General features: G+C 42.5%; 1 protein-coding gene across 11 annotated transcripts in view; it reads left to right on the top strand.

The window, feature by feature from the left end:
• THRB (thyroid hormone receptor beta) overlaps positions 8,567 to 21,287 on the top strand; it is a 459,872-nt gene continuing 447,151 nt past the window's right edge. For 3 of the 11 annotated variants that reach the window (XM_013981413.2, XM_021071432.1, XM_001928465.6), the window contains exon 1: positions 9,594 to 9,933. The gene's annotated coding sequence lies outside the window, so the exon portion shown is untranslated. Of the gene's footprint in view, positions 8,800 to 9,061; positions 9,081 to 9,129; positions 9,197 to 9,540; positions 9,934 to 10,053; positions 10,356 to 21,287 lie in introns of those variants that run through there. The other 8 variants (XM_013981416.2, XM_013981412.2, XM_021071429.1 and 5 more) reach the window with 7 other exon arrangements.

The following is a 21,287-nucleotide window of genomic DNA, read 5'->3' as shown; positions in this document are numbered from 1 at the left end:
GCTTTTGCTTATCTGTGAAGGTTTTGATTTCTCCTTCAAATCTGAATGAGAGCCTTGCTGGGTAGAGTAATCTTGGTTGGAGGTTTTTTCCTTTCATTGTATTAAGTATATCATGCCACTCCCTTCTGGCCTGCAAAGTTTCTGCTGAAAAATCTGCCTATAACCTTATCAGGGTTTCCTTGTATATTATTTGTTTCTTTTCCCTAGCTGCTTTCAAGATTTTCTCTTTGTCTTGAATTTTGGTCAGTTTGATTAACATGTGTCTCGATGTATTCCTCCTTGGGTTTATTTTATATAGTACTTGTGCTTCCTGGATTTGAGTGAGTGGTTCCTTGCCCATGTTAGGGAAATTTTCAGCTATTATCTCTTGGAATATTTTTTCTGTCCCCTTCTCTCTCTCTTCTCCTTCTGGCACCCCTATAATACGGATGTTGGTTTAAAAAATGGTCAGAAGATTTAAATAGGCATTTCTCCAAAGAAGCCAGACATATGGCCAAAAAGCATATGAAAAGATTTTTAACATCACTAATTATTAGAGAAATGCAAACCAAAATTACAATGAGGTATTACCTCACACCAATCAGAATAGCCATCAGCGAAAAGTCTACAAAGAATAATAGAGAGGGTGTGGAGAAAAGGGAACCCTCCTACATGTTGGTGGGAATGTAAATTGGTGCAACAACTATGCAAAACAGTATGAAGGTTCCTCAAAAAACTAAATATAGAACTACCACATGATCCAGCAATCCCACCCCTAAGCATCTATCTGAACAAAAACCATAATTTGAAAACCTATGTGTACCCCCATATTCACTGCAGCACTATTTATAGTAGCCAAGACACGGAAGTAACCTAAATTTCCATCAACTGAGGAATGGATAAAGAAGGTGTGGTACATATATACAATGGAAAACTATTCAGCCATAAAAAGAATAAAATAATGCCATTTTTGGCAACATGGATGGACCTAGAGATTATCATACTGAGGGAAGTAAATTGGACAAAGAAAGAAAAATATCAGATGATATCATAATATGTGGAATATAATAAAAATGATGCAAAAGAACTTATTCACAAAACAGAAACTCACAGATATCAAAACCAATCTTATGGTAAAAAAAAGGGGGGGGGAAACCATGGTGGAGAGGGAGGATCTAGGAGGAAGGGAATATTATATTCATACTACTGTATAAAATAGTTAATTAGCAAGAACTTACTGTACAGCACAGGGAAATCTTCCCAATAGTTTGTAATAACCTATATGAGAAAAAAAGGATATATATATATATATATATATATATGTATACACACACACACACACACACACATATAAAATTGATTCACTTTACACCTGAAATTAATACAACATTGTAAATCAACTATACTACAATAAAAAAATTTTGATTATGCATATATGCATAAATATCAGTTCAGGCCTTTCTTATTTCTCTGCCAGTTCTAGATTCAATTGTTCACTTTAAATGTATCATCTTTAGATGTTCAAAATATGTTCTGCAGTTGTCTCTGTAGCAGCTGCGTGACTAATATTTTATACAATGCTTTGTAAACTTGGGATGAAGCAGGTTTATTGTAAAAGAGAGCTGTAATACATGGAAATAGGAAGTGTCAATAAGACCTACGTTGCTTTCAAATTGAAAATCTCACTTAAACTGACAAATGCAAGTAAATTCGAACTTCTGATGATTACAGCAGATATGACTCAGAGATTTTAAGACTCTGAAAATAGCCCATAATTCTAAGCATCACATCAGATATGTTATTGTTTATAGATGAGTTAGAGTTTATTCCATGAAAATGAGTGAATTCGCTTTATTGTCTTCTTAAGTAGAAAGAATATTTTCGCCAAATTTTTAAAAATTATCCTTCTATTTTCAGTGCATGTAAACATAACTCAAAAAAGTACACTTTATTGACATGTTTTAGGAAGATATGTTTTGAATCACTAGATTTCATCTGTGACAAAGAATTTAACAACATATTATATTTTCATGGACAAAAGTTATTATAGTCTCCATCACAATTACTCAGCTCATCTTAAACTGATTTTTCAGACAGCTGAAAATTAAGATTTAATTTAGAAGTGTTTTGGTATTCTTACCTTCCTTTCCCCCATTCACATTTTCCCAGATTCACTTTAATTAATCAGCATTTTCATTTCTGCATAGACTTTTTAAAATTATTATTATTTTTTTAATTTTTATTTTTTGCTTTTTAGGGCCACACCCATGGCATGTGGAAGTTCCCAGACTAGGGGCCAAATCAGAGCTACAGCTGCCGGCCTACACCACAGCCGCAACAATGAGGGATCTGAGCCACGTCTGTGACCTACATCACAGTTTGCTGCAACACTGGATCCTTAACCCACTGAGTTAGGCCAGGGATCAAACCCGCATCCTCATTGTTCCTACTCAGGTTTGTTAACAACTGAGCGGCAAAGGGAACTCCCTTTACATAGAGTTTTAGTATGGGGCTCAGTTCATAGGAAATGATTGGTGGCTACAAACAGAGCTTGTAATTGCTGCATAAGGCAAGACTAGTTTTGATTATCATTTTGAGGATTTTCATAACTTCAATACTAATAATATTTATTCATTCAAGTTAGGCTCCACATGATTTTATTTGAATGTTTTATTTGTCATACCTAGATAATAAGGAGGAGAAGTTAGCAAATGCTAATTGCCCATCTTCTAGTTGCTCATAATTGTGCTAATACCTCAGAGAGCTTTAATAGAATGATCGAGAAAGGATATATGAGCAGCAATTCCACTCCTAAACATATTCCCAAGAGATATGCGTGTATGTATCCACAAAAATAATTGTTCAGTTTACATAGCTGTTTTATTTGTAATAGTCCCAAATTGGAAACAACCCAAAAGTCCATCAATAGCAGAATGAATAAACAAATTATGGTATATTTTTATGATTAAATATCAAATAGAAACGAAAAATGGAAAACTTTTCTATTCCATACAATAATGTGGATTGATCTCAATAACATTACACTGAGTAAAAGAAACCAAATATAAGAGTGCGATTCTCTTTGCATGGTGATGAAGCTTATAACCAGTGACGACAGTCAAAATAGTGTTTCTGGAGTTCCTGTTGTGGCTCAGCAGGTTAGGAACCTCACATAGTATCTGTGAAGATGTGGGTTTGATTCCTGTCCTTGCTCAGTGGGTTAAGGATCCAGCATTACTGCAAGCTGTGTCATAGGTTGCAGATGTGACTCGGATCCAGCATTTTTATGGCTGCAGCATAGGCTGGCAGCTGCAGCTCTTATTCAGCCTCTAGCCTGGGAACTTCTGTATGCCATGGGTGTGGTTGTACAAAGAAAAAAAAAAATAGTATATCCTCTAGAAGGGTGTGGTTGTCAAGAGAGAAAACACACAGAGAAACTTTCTGGGTTGCTGAAAAACGTTTTCTATCTTTTCCTGGGGTCATGATTACACGAGGATATAAAAATACAAACATTCATCAAACTGAACCCTGAGGATTTGTCTATTTTACTATTACTTAAGTTACATTTCAATTAAAAAATTAGTACAGAACTTTTTTTAAAACACAACATTTTATTTCAGAGTTTTATGCGTGTTGATATACCTAGGGCTAGGCCTATTTCATCATCTTAACTGTTTGAAGCAAAGATGGTTTATGCTCTGATAGAGTTTGGCTTGGCTGATGAGTGAATTGTGATAACACTAACTACTGCAACAAACCAAACTTCACATTTCAGGGGCTTTGAATAACAGAAGCGCATTACTCAGACAGTTTAATGTGAGAGTTCTTGTATTTCTCCATGTGATGGTGAAGGTGTGACCAAACACAAGTTCATGTGCTTAATGCACAGGGAAGCCAAACAAACTGAAATGTCATAGTTTGGAGCAGAGAAAGGTTTATTGCAGGGCTATGCAAGGAGATTAGCTGGCTTCTGCCCAAAAGCCAAACCCCAAACCCCAAACTCCCCAAAGGGTTTCAGCAAAGTACTTTTAAAGACAAGGTGAGGGAGGAGCATGGTTAATTGTTGCAAACTTCTTGCTGTTTGAATCCTTTGTTCTTGCAACTGTCCAGGTAGGTCAGGTCATTACAGTTCTATAAACCTACAAATGACAAATGCTATTCTCTGTTCTACAACTTTTTTTATCTCTATGTGAATGGAAAAGTGTTATACTCTTAAAGGTCAGAGCCTTGAGAATGGGCTGTCCTGTACATTTCAGACTGTAGGTAAGCAAAAGCAATGGAATGTAGAGGTCAAAGTAAAAGAAACAGATCCAATATGGAGTCAGATTTGTTCTTCCCATTACAAAAGAACCCAAGCTCCTTGCAGCTTGTGGCTTACTACCTCCTGCCCAGGAGATTTAGAATCTTCTACCTCTAGCTGGAAAACAAGGAGAGAGAATGTGATTAGGGAATTTTCTAGATTACTAGCTGGTGACATGTGTGTTTTATTTAGGCCTCTTCTGATTGTCCTAGTGAACAACAGCCCTTTAAGTGAGGAGCTAGAGAGAAAGCTCATGACTCCCAAAACATGCTCACATTTTCTGAAGTCACATGACTGCCCCACAACACCCTCTCCTGCATACACACAGCATGATGGGCTGCTTAAGGGTACAGCCTCCGCCGTGAGTACCTGGGCCTGAGCTTGAGCAAATTGTTTAACTTTTCTATGTTTTAGTTTCCACAATTGAAAAATGGAATCCATAAAAATACTGTTTTACAGAGCTCTTGGATAAACTTTTTAAAATGTGTGGCGTTCCCATGTGGCCTAGTAGTTAAAGATCTAGCCTTGTCACTGCTGTGGCTCAAGTTGCTACTGTGGCTCGGCTTCAATCTCTGGCCCAGAAACTTTCATATACTGCAGGTATGGCCAAAAAAAAAAAAAAAAAAAAAAAAAAAAAAAAAAAAAAAAATGTGTGGCATATTTAGGACAATACCTGGCACTTAACAGGAGTTTAACAAATGTCAGTTGCATTACCTCACTATAATCAGCCATGTGAGAATGTCTACTTACCCTCCAATGCATCCCAGGCTTCTACAAGGACAAAGAATCAAGCCAGCTTCATGAGCAGGCAGTTTGTGCAGTCACATGGGTCCCCATGTTTGGAGGCTGGCATTTAGTTCAATACTCTGTTTTTACCATCTTGAAACTGTAATTTTATCTTTGAATTTGTGTTTTGTAGATGAAGTCTGGGGCAGAGGAGATACATAAAATAGATATGTCTCCTGTGTTCTTCCCTGCTCCACTCACATACAACATACTTTTTTTTTTCTTTCTTTCTTTTGGGCTTCATCCATGGCATATGGAATTTCCCTGGCTCAGGGTCAAATCGAAGTGGCAGCTGCTGACCTATGTTACAGCCACGCCAGATTCAAGCAACGTCTGTGACCTACACCACAGCTCACGGCAACGCTGGATCCTTAACCCACTGAGCGAGGCCAGGAATCATACCCACATCCTCATGGATACTAGTCGGGTTCATTTCCACAGAGCCACAACTGGAACACCCACATCCAGCATTCTTGGTGCCTCTTGAGCACAGAATTCTGATGACCCCACCATACCAGCAAAACTCAAATCAGGTACAAGGTAAGCATGTTACAACTACAGCTAAGTGGGAAAACCCTAAGAGGCCATGCTTTCCATTCCAACCATAATGTCTTTGAATGCAGAAAAAAGACAATAACTGAGGAAAAATACTATAACCATTCCAAAGAGAGAACATGGAAGAAAGGAGATAGCTTTGTATTTTGTGCCTACAGTGGCACTTTCTTCCTGCTTTTTGAATAAAGAGCATACTGCACAGCATTTTCAGTTTTCACTAGGTCCTGCTAATAACATAGCCGGCAGCATTTTTTTCTTTCTCCAGCTTCTCCCCAAAATTCTACAGGACCTTCCTTCTACGGAAAGTCATCTGATTCCCCCATTCTTTCTGTTGTGACCTCCTGGCCAGCAATTACTTTGCAATTTATATACATATAAATTGCACCTTCACTCTTGGAGTTAATTTTGAACATGTCGTCTCCCTTAATAGTCTTTCCTCTGAAGGGCAGGAACAGACTTGGCATTCTTATTTTGCTGGCCAGGGACCAGAATCACTGGGGCCCTCACGGCCAAAATAAATTCCAGGAACTAACAATGGACAGATAGATCAGGAGCTCCAGGGCTGGGTCACAGCTAGCTTGAGAAGTAGTTGTTGAATGAATGAGAGATTACCAATGGTTCTGATCCCTAGAATGGTACTATTTCTGTTTCCAACACTCTCTGGTAAAATCTGGTCCATCCTTAATGGACTGTTTTAAATGCAACCTCGTTCAGTGAAATCTCTCAGTTTTTCCCCCTCCCCTCACACCCATATCTCTAACTCTCTGACCTCAAGTTCCTTACCACATATTAATTATCTTCAACACTAATAAAATTTGAATTGAATTTCATTTCTCTAACTACCCTCTGATAACACTGGGGGCACAGCAGAGGGAGACTAGTTTGAAGCAGCTGAGAAGCACTTGCCTTGAGTACAAAATTTAAGAGAACATTAAAAATCTAAGTAATCAAGAGATTATATTTTCATGCCATATTTTACAAATCTAAATGAATGTAATAATTATCCATGATGAACAGTGTATCAGAGCTTTAGATAGAGGCTTGGACCCTATTCTTGCACCACTGGCCTCATTGTCTTCAGTATAATCCCAGCCCTGTTGGATCCTGTTTTATTTATCTTCTTACCCCAGCAGTTGATGAATAAATGAATATATGAATGAATTGCTTCCTTGAACCAAGTCCTCAGCTTGAAATTTATAGACCTTGGTAATGAGGGTGGCTGTGGTGAAATGTGAGCCTGGGTCATGAAAACAGCTTTGGTGTGGCTCTTAGATTGGAACCCAGAACCCTATGCTCTAAAATTTGAATATTATTTCCTGCCTTCATTTGGGTCCCCATAAATTCTCCTCCAATGTACCTCCTTGTGTAAAAATGAGAAAAATAAGAAGTTCCCATTGTGGCTCAGTAGGTTAAAAATCTGACTGGTATCCATGAGGATTTGGGTTTGATCCCTGGCCTCATTCAGTGGGTTAAGGATCCAGCATTGTCATAAACTGCAACAGAGTTGTGGATGTGGCTTGGATCCAGTGTTGTTGTGGCTGTGGCCTAGGCCTCAGCTGCAGCTCCAATTCAACCCCTAGCCCAGGAACTTCCATATGCCACAGGTGTAGCCTAAGAAAGAAAGAAAGAAAAATGCCCTTCTCTTGGTAACCCTTCCTCCCCATCATGCAGCCTGTGAGGCTGCCCTCAGAGGACTGATTCAAATGGAATCCTAGTAGTTAATGGTGTTCCAATACCATTGCATTTAAATTCCCCTCCCTTATTGTTATATGACGCTGTTTCCTGAATTGTTTAATTAATGCCATGTTATTTTCGCCCTAATTTACTCTTTATTTCAGAAGTTTCCAGGCACAAATGGGATCAGAGAAACAAAGCCATTTAAACAAAGGGAAGCAATAGTTTTTGTTATACTTCACTCTCTGTATGATGTTCCCTATTTAAGAAGGAATATAGGTCCCAATTACACTCAAAAAGAGAAAAAAAAATTAAGAAGTTCCAGCGGATTAGGGCCTAAGGATAATCCACATTTGTGAAGGAAGACTGGCATTACCGCACACCTCTACCTCTTAACAATGTCTTTCAAGTCACTCAGTGGCCCCTGGGAAGACCCAGCTGTCAACTAACTGGTGGTGGCCTTTCAGGGCAGGCTTTTCCCTCAGTGGCCAGCTTTCCACCCACAGTTCTGCCACCAGGGGGCCGCCTGTTTGGAACAAATGGTGCAGACTCCACAGCTTTCCTACAGACCAACCAAAACACCCCTGGGCAACTTTGGCGCAAAGCCCAGGAACTTCCCTGCAAAAGGAGAACAACTTCTTTCCAGCTACAAAACCTGCAAGTCCTAGGGTGCAGCCTTGCTGTGAGTGAAAAAAAGAAAGCACGGATTTCTTGCCAAGAATGAGAAGTAATAGGGTCCATGAAGTCTGTCGGGAGAGGTCCCTCCCTCTCACCAGGAAGCTTTGGGGTTTGGGACTCCCTCTTTGGACACACGCTGAAACCCTGAACCCAGGCGTGGGGCAGTGTCTGAATTCTTGACAGTTGTGGTCCTTAATGGTGACAGAAGGCTCCTAGTCCCTTTCCCTGGGATGCTCACAAAAATTGGGAATAAAACACACGTCACCGGCTGGAAATCTCAAAAACTCTCCAATAAATCATTAAGACAGTTGAGGCAAAAAAAAAAAAAAAAAAAAAAAAAAAAAAAAAAAAAAAAAAAAAAAAAATCAAAGCTTTACCAAAACTTTTCGTATAGTAATAAATGTATATATTGAAAAATGAAGTCGTGATTATTTCAATAGTATTTATCGTTGTTCTCGGTGGTCAAAATAATTGTGTTGCAACTATAGCTCCGGACCAACTACACTTTAGTTTTCTGGGTAATCGGTATTTTCACAAGCATGCTTCTAGCGGAGAACACCGCCATAGCCTGCTTCATTTTTTCCCAGCCAGAATCCTTGGCCTTCAAAACTAGGGGAGGGAGATTTTTAGAAGCTGATATTTGCTAGGGCATAACTTTTCAAGAAAATAAACTATTTTTGTCTTCCGGATTCGATTTGCACGTATCCAGGGCAAAAGCAAATGAAACAGGGCGGCCCTTTTGGAACCTGCGGAGGGTCTCTATTCTGCGCACATTTCCTAAGATGTGCAGGGTGGTGTGAGCGGTGTCGCCCGCAAGCGCAAGGCAGGTATTTTCCAAACTTCCATTCCCAGGGGTGGCGATGGTTGGGAACGCCAGCCGCCCGGCAGGAGCGAGGCCCCAGGAGGAGCCAGAGCGCTGTGTGGGCCCGACACGCGCCACAAGTGGTTCGGGGCAGGAGGGAGGAGCGCGGCGGCCCGGGGAGGGAAGAGAAGCCAGTGCTTCTGGCAGTCACCCCCTCCCGGCCCCCAGTTCCTCGTCCCCCGTTTCTTCCTTTTTGCTACTAGAGGAATGACGCCCAAGCCCGAAGCTCCGTGCGCAAGCAGCCGGGTGGGTGGACGAGCGGCCACCAAAAACGCCGCGACATCGCCACCTGAAGACACTCTCGGGGTGGAGGGCACGGCCGGGACTGGGCTGAGAGGGAGCGCTCGCACCTGGGGCGGCAGGTGCGGAGGCGCGGAGCCTGGAGGCCCGGGCTGGGCGCGCGGGCAGGGGGCGCGGGCCCCGGAGCGGCAGGCACGTCCGAGCGCGGGGCCGGGGCCAGGCTGGGGCCACTGGGGGTCTAGGGCCGGCGGGCGGCCGGGACGGCGGCGGGGCGCCTGGCCCGGAGGCCATTTCCTCGCTGCGCCCCTGGCGGAGTCGGGCCGGCCTGCTCCTGGCCGCCGCCGCGCGAGTCGGAACGCCGGGAGGACCGGAGGGGAAACCAGGTCACCGGCTGGCAGGCGCGGCGCGGGCGCCGGAGCCGGAGGAGGGCAGCGGCGGGGAGCGGACCGGGGCGGGCCAGGCGCGCGGGCCGGAGAGGCGGGGACTCCGGCGCCCGAGCCGCACTCGTTTCCTGCGCCTATAAAAGTGGAGCGGCCCGGGCGGGCCGGCGCGGCCCTGGCTGCGGCCGCCTCTCTTCGCCCGGGGAGTTGACATTTTGCAGGACTCGCGCGACGTCCCGTCGCCGGCGCTCCCCGGGACCCGCCGCCGGGAGGAGGGGGCGGAGGAGGGTGGAGACTGCGGGGCTTGGCCAAGGAAGGCGCACATCCTCGGGCGGGCGGCCGTGACGCGGCGGGGATTAACTTTGCATGAATAATGTGAGTGCGCTGGGAAAGGAGACCTTCTGCTCCCGGGCTCGGGCAGCGCCCGCAGGCTGCCTTCCCCGGGCGGCGGCGCCCGACCGGCCGGCGCGAGGGCACCGGTAATTTGGCAAGAGGACCGCGCGGAGGCGGGGGCGGGGGGAGGGGGCGACAAGTCCTCGCAGTCCCGTGGGTGGGCGGGCGGGAGGGCGACGGGGGTGTCTCGGGCAGCCCAGGGGTGGGAGCGGCGTCGCCGGGGGCGCGCACGGGCAGGCAGGCGTGGGTGGGGTGTCATCCGCCCGGGTACTTTCCTCCCGGGGTTCGCTCCCCGGCTCGGAGAGGAGGTGCCTCAGCGTTCGGGCACCGCTCGGGCAGCCGCGGCGGGGGCAGCGGTAGAGCCAGGTGGCTGGGTCGGCGGTGTTCCTCAAACCCCGAGCCCGGCTGTTGACAGCCTCCTGGTGAAATGGAGTTTGGCATCCTCAACGCCCAACCAAGTGGAAGTTTCCATGATGAGGAAGTTCTGTGACACGAGGGTTCGGCAAAGGTTGGCAGACACTGGGGGAGGGGGGGTGCGGTTTAAAGGGACTGTGGTCCCCCACCCCCTGTTCTCCTGCCCGGGAACTCGGGGCTTTGGAGCGGGGACGAATCCTGCGTGTTGCGAGCGCCGGTGCCTGGCGACTGGGCTTCTCCCGCCTCTTCTGGGGCTGGGGGCGATTTCGCTCGCCTCCCTCCTGGGTCGCGCTTCTTGCTTAGCTTCTCTTGACGCAGCATCTTCCTCTGGGCCGTTCCATTTGGCTTCGATGCCAAGAGTTATGCCAGCTGTGCGCTCCCCGCTACCCCTCGGAGATGGACTCATGCGGGGAGTTTTCACTCCTGGTGGGTTTGGTCCGTCTCAGTTGCAGTTGTCATTTTTGCAAGAGGATTTCCCAGTGACCATTGTAGGGTTATTATGAGTGCTACTTCTTAAGCTTTTTGATGTATTTTAATTGGGGTGGGCTGAGTTTTTTTTGTTGATGGACAGTTCAAGATATAATTTGCTCCAAATGAGAAATTTTCAAGGAAAGATCTAGAAACCTAACAACTCCTAAAGTGAGTCAAAGAAAGAGACAAGAGTTTACCTGAGCAGACAAGCTCAGACTTTCCATCCTTCCCTCTCGCACACACAAAATTTGCGAAAAATTCAAACACTAAACCTAATCGGTAGCTAAATGAAGCAAAGTCTTCCCCTTAGCATGTTATTGGTTTTAGGTGCTAGTGAGAATCAGTTTTAAAGACCTATTCTGAAACTCAAAAAATTAAGCATTCCTTGGACAATGTATTAATAACAGAGCACAGCGATTTTTAATAGTGATTAATGTATTGGCCACTGTAGACCTCTTGGGTTATATCTTTACATTCTTTGGCCTTATACTTTACTAAGTTTATTTATGTTGTAATAACGTAAAGCATGCACTGGATTGCAAAGTAATGAAAATTGCATTTTAGTCAAAATATTCCATGATTCACTCTGAATATTTATGGTGACCGATCTGTTCCCTAATTTACTTCTGCTTACCTCTCTTCTGAAACAAGTCAGGGACTAGGAAATGTTAAAGAAGACGGTGTTTTGATGAAATTTCTTTTGAGCAATGGATATTTTCAAGAGTTTTTATGCCATTTGGCTATTGTAATTGGCTCTAACAGAAATTCAATACTAAGTGATTTGTTTGTGGTATAATATGGGAAGGCATTGGTGAATGACCATTTGTCATTTGTGTTCATTAAACAGATTCTTTCAGAATCTTGTTTTTGATGAATTTCAAAGTTTTATTATATATTGGAAGTAATATATCATCTGCTAGTAAGTATGATTTGCTTCTCATTTTTAGCAAGTGAAAGTAAATGATACTGAATTTAGCGGTAGACTTTTTGATGAAGCAATTCCTCTTGGGATTACAGTGCAAAGACATAGTTTTATTGACTGACATTGGGATATTATTTTATAAAGTAACTGACTTTAAAAGAGGAATAAACCTTTCATTAGCCCCCCCTTTCTGGATTCTTTGTAATAAATTCTTCTGTAGGGATGAGGTAAGACAACTTTCTTTTAATTGAGCATCTTTGGGGAAGCATGGTTTCTTAAAATTTCCTTAAGAACAGAGAAAGTTGTGGATACCTTTTCTTTCCTGGGGTTTTTGCAGTTGTTTGAGGCATGGGGTATGTGGGGCCACAAACGGAACTGCACGTTTCTTTTTTTAGTAAACTCTTCTTTTTGATGGAACTCAGAGTTAAGGTGATTGGTTTCTTCCTCTCCTTTTTGTCGTTTTATTGTAAGATTATTGTTATCTTTAAAAAAAAAAAAAAAAAAAAACTTTTCTGACCATTTGAGCAAAAGCAGTCTCCCATCCTTTCTCAGAATCATCACATTGTTTCTGCTTCCTTTCTCCCTCCCCCTTCTTTGGTCTTATTTGCAATCTGAATTCATTTCAGTTGATACTTGTTGAGTACCTGTCCTTCACTCATGATTTTCCAGGATCTTGAACAGTGCATGGTAAACAGTAGGCGCTGAATAAATCTTTGTTGAATAAATGAATGCTTGTGCCCAAACACTGTATTCCCCAGAATACCTGACTAAGCATCTAAGTGGGTGTCAGTTGCGTTATGCCAAGATCTGTGCCTGTGTGTGCCATGAATATATCATTCAATTTTTATCTCTCATGTTGATTTGAAAGCTAATCCTGTTCTATGTAGTGACAACGCAGAGAGTTATTTCTGTGAGTTCTTCCTGGGGGCATTTGCCTTGAGGACATGGAAATCCTCAGCTGCAGTTTGTCCTACCTGTTATCTTGATTCCCTGAAGATACTGACCTTCAACTCCTGAGTTTCTGTAGAATCTTTATGAGTTCCAGAGGCATTGTCAGTGCTGAGAGTGAAATTCCAGGGAACAGACATCACTGGATGATAGCAATGCCTTCTCACTCAGCAGGTTCTGGCAGTGCCTTTGGCCCTGGCAGCCCTAAGGGGACCAAGGACATGTGGCGTATAGCTAGTCTACAAAAGTGGCCCTTGGGAAAGGGGTGAGATGGGATTGTGAGGACCCAACACAAGTTAAAAATGTCCATTGGTAGTAGATTAGGAAACCTGGTGGTTAGCCTAAGTGTGAATTAAGGCAATCTCCCCTTTCCCCTTTTTGCACTTCCCATACATGTTCTGAACCAGGGATTGTGGGGAAATATTGTACTCTCTGAGTTTCCAAGCCATCAGGGTGTGATACCTAAGGGGTCATCTTCTAATTACCTCTTCTGATAATTAGAAACTCTTTTTTTTTCTTTTATTGATTTTTATTTTTCCCATTATAGTTTGTTTATCGTGTTCTGTCAATTTTCTGCTATACAGCAAAGTGACCCCATCGCACATACATACACACATGCTTTTTCTCACATTAGCCTCCATCATGCTCCATCATAAGTGACTAGATATAGTTCCTACTGCTATACAGCAGCTTCTCATTGCTTATCCATTCCAAAGGCAACAGTTTGTATCTATTAACCCCAGATTCCTAGTCCACCCCACTCCCTCCCCCTCCCCCTCCCCCCCCCCCCCCCCCCCCCCCCCCGCCCCGGGCAACCACAAGTCTGTTTGCCAAGTCCATGAGTTTCTTTTCTGTGGAAAGTTTTATTTGTGCTGTATATGAGACCAAAAAAAGAAAGGAACAAAGGAGAAACAGAATCAACTAGAAAACAAGATTTAAAATGGCAGTAAATACATAATCACGGGAACTCTTGACTGGTGAGTCTAAAAGTAAATTACAATTGATGGTTATGGTAATTTGTTTTTGTCTATATCGACTTCCAGAAATGTGTCTCAGTAAATGCACAATAAGAGTCCCACAAAATGATGAGACTGGTAAAAAATAGTGAAGAAAGAAAGTTCCAGATCTTACAGAGGAGTAAAGATAATTAAACTGAAATCATAAATGCTTATTGCTTTTCAGTGTTTAATTAAGCTCTGAGCTTCTCAATAGCCAAATTAACAAAAAAAGGGCGGGGGGAGATTGGAGGTGGCAGGTATGTGCTGAAGATATAAGAATAAGTCAGGTAACATTTGTAGAATGCTTATTATGGTAGATGGCAGTTTGCATACTGGACCATGTAATAGCCAACACTTGAACTTCATTTCTACGGAAAATGAAGTAACATTCTTAATATGGTCATCTTTTACCAACCCTCCAAGGGAAAAAAGTGCAGAAGGTGTAATAAGAAAAGTCACCCAGTGGGAGTTTATCTTTGGGAGCCTGAGCTACCGTGGCCTCATCATGGTGGAGATTCTAAACACTGTCCCCAGTGCAGAAATAGAGCTCAGAAAACTTAGAGGAATGAAGGGTTAACATGTTCTTTAGGCTGACTTTCTCAAATATCCAGTGTCTCGGCCAAGCTTTTAACTGGAGCAGTCTGAGAGGACAGGACAGCCAGGTACTTGAAAAGGACCCAATGGCCATAAACCTCTCTGAACAGGTGGCCTCAATGCTTTGTGCTTTCATCTGTGTAGTTATCACCCTGCAGAGCAGTGTGTGTGTTCGTGTTTTTTTCCTTCCTGTCTTCCCCTCTGAACTGTGGGTTTACTCATCCTTGACTCCTAGCACCTAGTGAAGACTTTGACACATGGGCCCAGAGAGATTCTTGTTGAAAGTATGAATGGCAGGGGGAGAAGGGGTGATGCTTCTCTTTCTTTTCTGACATTGTATTAAGTGTCACCTTCTGGCTTAGTTTTGTCCAAAATGAATGTTTGCTGCCTGGGTTATTTCATATGTCCATATCACAGCTGAGTGTTTTGCTAGAAGGATTTGTTTTAGTGTCTGAGCTGGTTAAGTAATAGATAGCAGGTTAACTCCTTGCTTTATTTAAAGTCATTTTGCGTAGTTGATTTGATTCCTCATTCAGCCTACAAAAATTTATGTATCTTCTGTGTACCAGCTAGCCATTTAGCAGCTCAGCATGTAGCCTAGTGACCTATGAGACAATAAGCATATATTCATACAAAGAGATTCTGAAGTAGTCTCCACCTTGATGGAATGGATATGCATATTGGGGTCTCTCAGATAGCCCCCTAGATGAAATAAAATGCTTTTAATCTGAGAGGTGATTGTTTTGTGGATTTTGTCACCCAGATATATTCGTGAAAATTGCAATGCAAGTCAACCAGTTTTCTCCTGGAATCCACGTGGTGTGGGGTTGAATGAATACGTTTAGGCCAGTGAGTCTCCGATTAAGGATGTTCACTCTCTGCTTTAAGCTCCCAACTCAACTCGTTAGTCAATTATGGACTTTAAGCAAGTGGGCTTAGGGGGCGTATACAAATCACTGAATCACAAAGAATATATTTCCAGAGTTCCCATTGTGGCGCAGCAGAAATGAGTCCCATTAGGAACCATGAGGTTGCAGATTCGATCCCTGGCCACGCTCAGTGGGTTAGTTAAGGATCCGGCATTGCCGTGAGCTGTGGTGTAGGTCGCAGATGCGGTCAGATCTGGCATTGCTGTGGCTCTGGCGTAGGACGGCAGCAACAGCTCCGATTAGACCCCTAGCCTGGGAACCTCTATATGCCGCAGGTTTGGCCCTAAAAGGACAAAGGACAAAAGATCAATATATATATATATATATATTTCCATATCCTCCTCTCAGGAATCTGGTTAACTGACAGCTAGAATCATGATCTACATTTAATGGTAATGTTGTTTGGTCCATACTGTCCTAATTTCAAGGAACTTTGGAGACTTTATGTACTGGCAGCTCTTCTTGTGCAGTACTATTTTTATTGAGTGAGAAACTGAGCTCTGCCGTGAACTCAAGTATCTTTTCCAAGTGGCAAGTCCAGAGAGCCAGGAATTAGGACCCAGGAACCTTGACTCTGTCCCAGGAAGCATGTTGGAGACTTTCCATCCTGTCAATCACATACTCTAACATAAATAAATAAACATATCTATGTATGTATGTATGCATACAACACACAATAATATGTATATTATGATATAGAACTAATATGTCTAGAGCAGTATAATATGTATAATAATGTGTATGTGTATGCATGTTTTTGATAGTGAACTATAGTTAGGGCACATATAACAACGAGGAAGGGATTGATCAGAACTAAGTTTCTTATTCAAATTCCTAGTTCTAAAAAAAAAAGATCTTTCAAGGATCATGGCTTCTCTTCTGTGATCAAGAATTTAGGGGTTCATTCAGAACATCATGAGTGATAAGCTGATGAAAGCAAAAGCTTGGACTAAGGAATGCTAATTGAAAGCAGAGATGTCTTCTTAATTTGGGAAATACACTTGTGTCACTCTAGTGAAGGCCTAGCCTAGGAGTGTCTACGATGAGGAGACTGGAGGAGATTGTCATGGTTTTAGTGGCAAAATGTATGATCATGACATTCAGCAGCCCAGTAAATGGTCTGGCTCTTGTGACATGTTGTTTAGTGGATCTCAAGGTGGTTCAGCTATACTTGCCCCTCTTTTGTTTCCTTTAAGACTATTTTCCCAGATTTTCCACAATGGTTCCACAGAATAGGTGCTCCAAAAATCATGATTGATGTCAGTGATTGTGACATTCCTGAGTTTGGGTTAACCTTTTCTTTTCCTCTCTCCTATGCATAAACGTCTCACTAACTTGCGTGTCTGTACAAGAACAATCTGCCTCTGTGACAAGTGTGTGTCATGTTCTCACCTACGGTGACAAAGGCACAGCTTGTCTCTGGCTTCAGTCATGGTTCCCATGGTGAGAAATGCCCCAGTCACACTGGTGTCCCCAGCTACAAATCCTGTCACCACTTTTAGCCTTTTTCCATACTTCTGAATGTTTTGGCAGATCCTCATCTGATTTTACTTTTTATTGATGCCGCTCTATGGGAAATCCTGAGTTTAACAACCTAACGCAAGTGTGTTCAGAGCCTGCTTTTATGCTTATGTTGCACTATGAATCTCCAAGAGTGAGGACAGGTACCAAAACTTATTTGGTTATTGTATTCTTTGGTTGTGTGTGTGTGTGCTTGTATAAAACTGCAGAGTTCAATGCAAAGTTGTAAGGCATAGTTGAGAGTATTACACTTAAAAATTAGTCTCATTTGTTTTAACTTCTGACTACATTTTATAATAAGTAGTAACTCAAAGGAGCCAGCCCCACAGCTGAACCTTTTTGCTTTTCTGTAGAAAATCTATCAGTTCATGTTCAGCACTTATTAACGCTGCCATTGTTGAAGGGTTTGTGCTGCTGTAAAAATCAGGCTAAATTGCTGGTATTTTAAAAATCTTATAATCATGAAATATATCTTTTCTTGGCTTCATTTCTGGTATTTAGATATATTAGTTACAGAAGCCAGAGAGTGGTTTCTTTCTGGCATGTATGTTTTTGTTTACCCTTAAAAACTTCACCTAAGATTCATTGTAATTTCTACTCTACCTCCAGCATCTGGAAATCTAGAATAATGAATTTATGTCTGAATTGTAGTTACAGCAGGGGAAAGCATGAGATTGTATATTCTCTTGTTATTTGGCTTTTATTTAAAAGAAAAGAAACCAGGGGAGCCTTATTCAGAAAGTCTTTTTAAAAAACAATTTGAGCTGTGGCCTGTGTGGATGAGGAACATACCAGTTTATCCTCTAGTGTAGTGGTTGAAGGGGACTCTTTAGAAAAACTAATTCTAGCCATTTGGTGAATTAATTTGATCTCACACTCTAGAATCATAAATGTAAGTTGTTGCTAAGGTGAGGGCATCCTCTGGAATGTGCCCTGCATGCATTCATTTACTGTTAATTACCAGTGTGTGTGTGTGTGTGTGTGTGTGTGTGTGTGTGCGCGCGCGCGCATGCGCGCGCAGATTTATCTTTATCAAAGTTGCCACAAAAAACAAGCCTTAAAATAGGTAAACTTGTTTCTTTGCTCCTGGAATTGATCCATCCTTCCATTTCTGCATCCATCCCCTCATCCCTCCACCCATCCATCCATCCCAGCACCCATCCTTCCACCCATCTGTCCCATCCATCACATACGCATTGAGCATCTACTGAGTACCAGGCTCTATGGTAGGTGCCAAGACACCATGGTGAACATTTAAAAATCCTTGCTGTGGAGATGCTCAGAGTCTCTTGGGTCAATCCACAGGAGTTAATTTAGGGTAGAACAGTGTTTCTCAGCCTTTGAACTATTAACATTTGGAACTGAATAATTCTTTGCTGTGAGGAGCTGCCCTGTGTCTTGCAGGGTGCCTAGCAACGTCACTGGCCTCTGCCCACTAGATACCAGTAGCTGCCTCCCACATTCCAGTTGCAGCCATCAAAAATGTCTCCAGATACTGCTGAATGTCTCACAGGAGGCAAAACTACCCCCACTAAAAACCACTGGTATAGAGTTAAGATCTAGGGCTAAAGAGTGGAATGTGTAGATTCGTATCTTGGCTTCCCCCTGGCTTCGTTGCATGTGTTCAGTTTCCTCATCTGTAACACATGAAGATTAAATGAAATAATGTAGCACTTGACCCACAATTAAATGTTCCTAAATATCAGCCATTCGTATGGTGGGAGAATTAATGCTTCAACAATTATAATAAATCACAATATTGAGGAGTTCCCAATGTGGCTCAGTGCGTCAGGGATCTGGTGTGGTCTCTGCAGAAGCTCATGTGGCTGCTGAAGCCCAGGTTCAATCCCCAGCCTAGCGCAGTGGGTTAAGAATCTGGCCTTTCCACAGCTGTGGATTTGATCCCTGGGCTGGGAACTTCCATACACTTTGAGTGCAGCCAAAAGAAAGAAAATCACAATATTGACAAGTTCTGTGATGGAGTAGGTACAGTGTACAGTGGGGTCCCATTGTCTAGAGTGGGGAGAGTGGGCAGTGAGAACACTGTAGGCAGGCAGGTGAAGTGGGGGTCAAAGTAGGAAGCATCTGGGGAATTGCAAGGATCTTAGTTGGCCTTGCAGAGGACAGTAAATGGGGTTGTAGGAGCAGGTAGGAGTCACTGGCAAAGACCTCCCTGGCCAAATAAGGAAGGTGGACCTTATCTTGACAACATGAAGAGACCAAGAGATGTCCAGCACAACAGCGTTTTATTTTAGAAGGGTTTTTTGGGATAGGTTTTGAGTGGGACAGAGACTGGAAATGATGAGCCCAGTTAGAGGTTCTGGAATAACACACTGAGAGGTGTTGACTGCTGGAAAAGGGGAAGTTATATGTGGCTGTGAAGTCTTTAGAAACAGATTTCACTTTTTTGAATTAAATTCCAATAATGGATATGTTTAGCAAGCTGGCTCTGTATTTGGGGAATTTGAAGTTTAATTTCAAAGCAGGCTATGTGATAGGTTCCCTATCAAGTGTTTTCAAATGAAATTTAATTTAAAAACTATCTTGCAGTCTCTTTGTAGCTAAATATTACCCAAGGATTTCTCTGCTATTAAGTTTTGATTTTTTTTAACTGATAGAGATTTTATTTCTTTAATGATCAAAATTAGAGATGGGTGGAGAGTATTATGAATCAGTCAATGAGTGAATGATAGTGTCCTTGTGGAAATACCACCTAATTAAGAATAAGGGGGGGAGTTCCTGTCGTGGTGCAGTGGTTAATGAATCCGACTAGGAACCATGAGATTGTGGGTTTGATCCCTGGCCTCGCTGAGTGGGTTAAGGATCTGGCTTTGCTGTGATCTGTGGTGTAGGATGCAGACGTGGCTCGGATCCCACGTTGCTGTGGCTCTGGCTAGGCCGGTGGCTACAGCTCCGATTAGACCCTTATGCCACGGCTGTGATCCTAGAAAAGGCCAAAAAAAAAAAAAAAAAAAAAAGAATAAGGGGAGTTCCTGCTGTGGTGCAGTGGGTTAAGGATCTGTCATTTTTTCTGCGGTGGCTGGGGTCACTGCTGTTTTTCTGATTTGACCCCTGACCCGGGAACTTCCATATACAGTCGATGCAACCGAAAAAAAAAAAAAAAGGAATAAAAATATTTTGGACACATCTCTTGACTTATCTGAGCTTTAATTTCCTTAGTCATGAAACAGTAAGAGTAGATAAATTGGGTGATTTCAAAGTTATTCTTAGTCCAGGCAGTACCAGTATTAATGTCTTCATATTGCAAGTTCTAATTTTCAAAAATATTGCAAAATATGTTACAAAAGCAGGCTTGTGGAGTCAAAGACAGCTCTACCTCGGGTAATATAAAGGCAAATAATTATTTCTTTTCCTTTTACATGTCCTTAGTATGATACTCCTTATCATTGATTGGTCTTATTTCTTTCTTTCTTTTTTTTTTTTTTTGTCTTTTTGCCATCTCTTGGGCCACTCCTGCGGCATATGGAGGTTCCCAGGCTAGGGGTCTAATCGGAGCTGTAGCTGCCAGCCTACGCCAGAGCCACAGCAACATGGGATCCAAGCCGCGTCTGCGACCTACACCACAGCTCACGGCAACGCCAGATCCTTAACCCACTGAGCAAGGGCAGGGATTGAACTCGCAACCTCAAGGTTCCTAGTCGGATTGGTTAACCACTGTGCCACGACGGGAACTCCCTGGTCTTATTTCTTAATAATCCAACACAGACTTTCTGCAAACATTTTCTATAATATGCCATATAATAAATATTGTCAGGTCAGCTTTTCAGGACTACTCAACTTTGCCCTGTAGTCCAAAAGCAGCCATATATAATATGTAAATAGTCATAACTGTGTACCAATAAAACTTTTTTTATAAAAACAGAAGGTAGGTTGTAGTTTGCTAACACCTGCTGATCCAGCAGGAGTCCAGTAGAAATATAATGTGAGCCACATATGTAGTTTTAAATTTTCTAGTAGCCACATTATAAGTGAGCAAAAAGCAACCAGTGAGTATAATTTCAATAGTATATTTTATTTCATCCAAAATATTCCAAAATTATTAACATTTAATCATTATAAAGTGTGAATGAGCTGTTTTACTCTTTTGTATTAAATCTTTAATATCTGGGGTATCTTTTTCATTTGCAGCACATCTCCACTTCAGCCAGCTACATTTCAAGTGTTCAATAGCCACCTGTGGCTAGTAGCTGCCATAAATATTGGGCAATACAACTTTCACCTTAAAAATCTATGATTCTGGAGTTCCCATCATGGCTCAGTGGTAATGAACCTGACTAGTATCCATGAGGACACGGGTCTGACCTCTGGCCTCACTCAGTGGGTTAAGGATCCAGTGTTATCATGAGCTGTGGTGTAGGTCACAGATGTGGCTTGGATCTGGCATTTCTCTGGCTGTGCTGTAGGCTGGTGGCTACAGCTCTGATTCAACCCCAAGCCTGGGAACTTCTGCATGCCGCTAGTGTGGCCCTATAATTCTATGCAAAAATAATTTATGTGCATAACTTGAAGTGACTGAGACACTTCCTTTTTCTTGCCACATATATATATTGGTTAGGAAAATACTATCAACACTTTAAGATAAAATTTTAAAAATCCACAGTGGCTGAAAACAGGAGTTTATC

This window comes from Sus scrofa, chromosome 13 (genome assembly GCF_000003025.6).
Source record: "Sus scrofa isolate TJ Tabasco breed Duroc chromosome 13, Sscrofa11.1, whole genome shotgun sequence".
NCBI classification, from domain to species: domain Eukaryota; kingdom Metazoa; phylum Chordata; class Mammalia; order Artiodactyla; family Suidae; genus Sus; species Sus scrofa.
This window is presented reverse-complemented; position numbering and strand designations above follow the sequence as displayed.